Source organism: Pinus tabuliformis, chromosome 8, assembly GCF_031772625.1.
Source record: "Pinus tabuliformis cultivar Carrire ecotype Pingquan chromosome 8, CPIR1, whole genome shotgun sequence".
In the NCBI taxonomy this organism is placed as follows: domain Eukaryota; kingdom Viridiplantae; phylum Streptophyta; class Pinopsida; order Pinales; family Pinaceae; genus Pinus; species Pinus tabuliformis.
Genome location: NC_142294.1, coordinates 594,533,720 through 594,539,885, shown reverse-complemented (window position 1 = coordinate 594,539,885; position 6,166 = coordinate 594,533,720). Strand labels below are relative to the sequence as shown.

Sequence of the window (6,166 nt, the reverse complement as noted above, 5' to 3'; positions counted from 1 at the left end):
AAAGGAATCACTTGTAGTGGGCTCTGGGAAACTTGTTTGGGATGCTCGTTTAATTGCTCTCCATTACTTGTGTTCTCTCAAAGGCCTTTGGTTTGATATATTTGTCATACTGCCACTTCCACAGGTGGGTGTTGATTGAAATTTTTATAAATTCTTACAGCAGCTGGGTGTTGATTGACATTTTACTAAAGTCCTAGAGCAGTTGGATGTTGATTGGCATTTTACTAAATTCTTAGAGCATTTGGATTGACAGTCTTTGGATTTACATATTTCTAGATTCTTAGATTCTCTGATTTTTATTTAAATATAGAGATCGAGATATCTTTTTAGGTGAAGGCAAAGATGAACTTATCTTGAAGTATAAAGAGGTTTTTTATTATAATTATTTAATCTTTTCCATAAATCCTACATAGACTTTATCATATTCTAATTCGTATTGCTATTGAATGCCTATTTATTTGTGCAGGTGGTGTTCTGGTTGGTTGTGCCAGACCTTATAAAAAGGGGAGAAATCACTTATATTATGACAGTGCTGCTCCTAATATTCTTATTTCAATATCTACCCAAGGCTTACCATTCTGTCTGCCTCATGCGCCGAATGAAAACAGTAACAGGTTACATTTTTGGTACAGTTTGGTGGGGATTTGTCGTGAATTTGATAACATATTTTATAGTGTCCCATGTAAGTTCAAGCTTCCAACCGTTCTCAGATCAGAAATTTTTCAAAATAACTTATATATAAAGTATCTTATGGTATATTGTGATATTTTATAATATTTGATGTAACTTTGGGCTTCAAACCATAATGAGATCACAAAAATTTCAGTAAGCGTTGTTTATTTCTTACAAATCTTGCATTTGTTTTGAGTTGTATATTATGTTTTAGTGTTTTCACAAATTTTGATTATATGTAAGTCAAAACCTTGGAACAGTTAAATAACATCCATTTCAATAACTTATATCTGGATTTTTCATTGGATTTTGTGTAAGGGGAAGCTTTTTAATGTTTATGTATGGTTTAAATTTGTGTCTGCTGCAAATTTCTCTTAGAGTTTACTGAATTTTGAGTTCAAGGTATATTAATTTTGAATTTTCCCAGATTAAAATTCTGCTATATAAATAGCTATGCCAGTAATACATGGCCCATGGAGAATTTTGCAACACCAATAAATCAGATAGACAGACAACAATCCATTGAGATTAGCAAGTTCTTCCTTGAAACTCTTTAACCATTATCATGCATATTGTGGAAATTGGGGTTCTTGGGTTTAAATGAGGCATTTTGAAGAGACCACGATTTTTACATGTAGCTGGAGGGTGTTGGTATGTATTGGCTATCCAAAGAGTAGCAGCATGTCTGCATAGAGAATGCAAAAACACGAACGATTGCAACTTGTTCATGTTATAGCCTTGACAAGGATGATCTACTAGTCTTATACCACTTTTAACTTGCATTGTGTTGAGTTTCATTTTGTCAACTGGTTATGGAGGAGAATCACTTTGACAGTTTCTATGATTCAAGGTCTTTTCATGCTCTCATTCAAAGCATTTAATTCATTTAGCTCAAATTTACCTTTGCAATCTCACACTCATGAACTCATTTATCTTAGAATTCCTATTTTCGCTACTCAGGTATACAATGTGATTTTCATAGTCAACTTCTGGTATTTCTCCCCCTATTAATTTTCGGTCATTAAGCTTGCTATTAATGAGGATTTTAAATTTATTTTCGCGAAAAAATTCAAAGGTAAAGCCTGAGACTTGCTTTAAATGTTTTTGTGTTGATTGATGCAGTTGTTCTTGGCGTCTATCTCTCTGCTTATTTATGTTATGTACATATCAATCTTGCATCACCGGGATTTGCAGGGTTTAGGGTTTGGTTTGAAATATGCAGCATCCATTTATTTATTACTTAATGGTTGCTAGGTTTCTTTTTTTTCATGACGCCCTCTTAAACGTTCCAAGGGCACTGGGGTTTCGTTCATTAACCTTTTGTCAGCAATAACAAAATTACAATGGGGTTTTCGTTCATTTAACCTTTTGTCACAGTAACAAAAGTAGACTTACGAAGAAATACGTGTTTTTTTTCAATTTATTTACTTATTTTTGTGTGAGGAAATTTGGACATTTGATTTGAGTTTATGCTATTTTTATCACTGCAGATTATACAAGAACAATGGAGCAATCTCACAAGGCCCATAGAGCCCGTCAATCTGGAACCTCGTCGAGGAAAAAAGAGAAAACAGACAAGAAGAAGCGTGGACTATCCAGTGACAGGCATAATCCCAAGGTTGGCTCAGTCGTTATACTTTGCCACCTTGTCTATATTTTTAAAGTGGACTATAGTTCAATTTGTTGTTTTGTTGAATATCTGTTTTTAGTATAAGCGTTTGAGTGTTTTCACATCAGCTTACGAAGGTGTAGGCATTGCAGCATATGCCATCAAGGCTGGAAGTTTGTTCGGTCTAATTGTCGAATTAGCAGTTTTCAAACACTGATCAGTAGGTTAATCACCATGTAGTTGTTCAATATGTACGCACTGGATTTTCTCGTCATCCTTACAGGTTTTTTCATGCGAATGGCAAGTTCATCAATAATTTTTTGGCAAATTAAATAATAGTATCAGCCTGCAAGTACTTTACAAACATCATCAGGTCTCTCAAAGAAGAACGAAAAATCTATGACAGAATGTTGCGAAAATTTGCACTAAGATCAATAAAATATTTTCTTCTTGATCTACCCATTGGAAAATGACAAGAATTGGGGGTGGTCCAGTCTCGATGAAGGCCCACATTTGCAGTTGTGGTTTGATATGAATGTTCTCCACAAATGTTAATAAGATGGTGTTTCCTATGTTTTACTATTTCCTCAGAATTAAGCTCTGTTTTGTGTATACACCAGCGTATGCCTCTAATGAAGCTGACAAAGCCTTAATCAGATCATCTAACAATGGCATAAGCTGACTTAATTAAGTAATTTGATTATAACATACTAGTTAAGCACAGTGACCCTGATTTATTGACAACATGGTGGCAAACTAAATATATTGACAGAACGTATGATTATGTAATCCAAGACTCCAAATCCCTGTAACTATTCAAAGATTCAATGGGTGTGACAGTTTTTTGCAAATTTGGTTCTACCATAATATTAGTTAGGACTGATGGTTTCTGGATGAACTATCAAGCAGTGGTCATGATCACTGATTTGAAAATTTTCCAAATCGGTTCACTTGCACAGATTACAAAAGCCCCAGTGCTATGTTCCAACATGGTAGTTGGGACTTACCATCTTGGAGAGCTCCAGCTTACTCTGACTTTGATTTTGCATTAACAGGCATTTGCTTTTAAGTCTTCGCTGAAGGCAAAGCATCTACAATCTATTGCATCAGAGAAGGATCAACGCCGACTTCATCTGCCTGTAGTTGACCGTTCTACTGGAGAACCAGCCTATAATCTCTGATGCAGTTTCCATGGTAATCACAACACCTATACTTGTTAATGGATTAATTTATCCACATATATATAAACAAATTTTTTGAATACATATTTTTACACAATTATTTTTAATTTAAGTCACAGGCATGTCAACTTCTATGTTTTGAAAGCGATATGGTGACCTTGCCTTCAAAACATACAGTTATAGGTAAGGATTTCAAATTGGAAACCCTAGTCTTATGCCACTTTTAACTTGCATTGGTAATGGGCTGTATTGTTTAGAAAGTGCTTCAAAACTTATTTGTACACATTCTATTAAAACTGAAATGACCAAATACCTTCTGCTAGATTCTTAACCTCGCACATAATAAGCCACAAATTGACCGGCGAGTTCATACAGTTATTGACAACTTTGCTGAACGAGGACTTCGCTCTCTTGCAGTTGCATATCAGGTTAATAATATGGCTTCTTTTGCTTTATCCATGGGCTCAATCTTCCGAGTAAGTTCTTCTTGTTGATTATGTATATTTTTATAGCTATCTCAAAATCTTTGCAGCAAGTTCCAAAGGGCAGGAAGGAGAGTCCAGGAGGGCCCTGGCATTTTATTGGATTGATGCCTCTTTTTGATCCCCCACGCCATGACAATGCTGAAACAATCACAAGGGCTCTTAATCTTAGTATAAATGTCAAAATGATCACAGGTATGGTGAGGTTATGTTGTCATCAGTTTCACTACTGTTTTTGTAATGCAACGAGCCAACATTTAAATATTTACTTACAAATGTTCATCAGGAGATCAATTGGCTATTGCCAAGGAGACAGCTTGCCGACTGGACATGGGTACAAACATGTATCCATCATCCTCTTTACTAGGTCAGGACAAAGATGAATCAATTGCAACTTCGCCAGTTAATGAACTGATAGAGAAGGCTGATGATTTTGCTGGTATTTTCCCTGGCGAGCAAAAATTATCTTTTACTTCTGTGTTTTTTCAGATACTTTTATTTTTTCATTTCCTTAATTAGTGTTTAATTCCATATCCTTCCTGATTTTTACTGGTCATTGCAGAGCATAACTACGAGATTGTTAAACGATTGTAGGCTAAAAAAGGCAGAGATAGGAATTGTTGTTGCTGATGCAACTCATGCAACAAGAAGTGCTTTTGACATAGTCCAGTCAACAAACTGGCCCCATAGCTATTTTGTTACTATGTAATATTTGCATCCATTGTGAAATGATTTACGGCTGACAGTACCTGCTTGCCTTGAGTGACTTATATGAATTATTGCTTTTAAGATTTAAAGATATTTTTCAGTATAGGCAATTAATTTTTCAGTCAACATTGAACAGAATGTTTATTTGTGGTTGAGCATTATTGAAAGGGATCACTTTGTATCTCCAAACCCTGTTCCTAAATCATTTTCTGCATTTCTGTTTAGCATCTTCATTCAAATAAAGCTTCTTTAAGTTCATAATCGTTCTTGTCATACCTGGACAGATGGATGCAAATGGTCGCTGCTCTCCAGCATGTAGGCCAGTCAACAAACTGGCCCCATAGCTATTTTCTTACTATGTAATATTTGGTTCACTCCATTTATTCCTTGACCTCTGCCTCCCATCCTTTCCAGACTTGGAACAATTTCCGCCAGCCCAACTTTTCCAAGTTCTGCACTTCCCTGCAGACCCCGGCAAGGACTACCGCCACGGCAATGGCTCCTTGTTAACTAATATATCTTACGTTGATTAAATAACAAACAATGGATAGGTATGTATATACCATGTCACCTTACTTATTATATTACATTATTAAAGTTATTTAAGTTTTATACGATTTACAATTTACTGGATCTAGAACGTACATAAGGGGAGATTTGGTTTTGGTCGTATTTAATGAATGATCTTTGTTGATAATAAAATGTATATTCCGGTTCAGAAATTATATATTTAGTCATATATATATCCGTGTTAAGAGATTATATATTTATCCAAAAGAGAATATAGAATGAATATAGTTTTGAGACTCTATGATGGTATAAAGGAGAAAGAGCCATACACTAATTTGATTTCTAAATTATTCATAACTTTAATATTATTTCATTATTAATATAAACATAAATTATTTTTATATTAGAGTGCGTTTGAGTCAAAGTCGATATGGGATGGGTGATTTTTAGGAAGTCCTGGTTACAGGGTGCAAGCCCCGGAATTGATGATTGATGCTACGTGATTCATTTCACTAATTTCAATCACCCCTGTGAGCATCACCTGATCGATAGAATGAGTAGTAAGTAAACTACTAAAATAATCATGAGAAATTAATGAGTTACAACTACTTCTCATAAAAATGATCATGCATGAATGACTTAGTTCACGTAATTAAATCTCAAAATGATATCTAAATTAAGAAATTTTGATATTGCCCTCCTGAGCGATGATTAAAACGTCTCACTAGAAATATGAATAGCTGAGCCATTAAAACGTCTCAGATATGAATAGCTATAGATAGAAATCGTGGAAATTTATATGAAAGGAAATGTAGGGTAGTGATAACTCCCAACTCAATTCGCGGTTGAGAATAGGTTTTTTTAAACTATTATAAAAGCCAAAAGTAATTAGGGAAGCCCCAAACTCTTAGAAATCATATCAATTATGATTTGTACCCGGATAAATCCCATGGATCGTGTGCGATAACGTAATAATGTGGGTGACTATGATCTACAGTCGGATG

General features: G+C 34.9%; 1 pseudogene; it reads left to right on the top strand.

Moving 5' to 3' along the window:
• Positions 1–2,176: 2,176 nt before the first annotated feature.
• Positions 2,177–4,574, top strand: LOC149236880 (plasma membrane ATPase 2-like; annotated as a pseudogene).
• Positions 4,575–6,166: the final 1,592 nt, after the last annotated feature.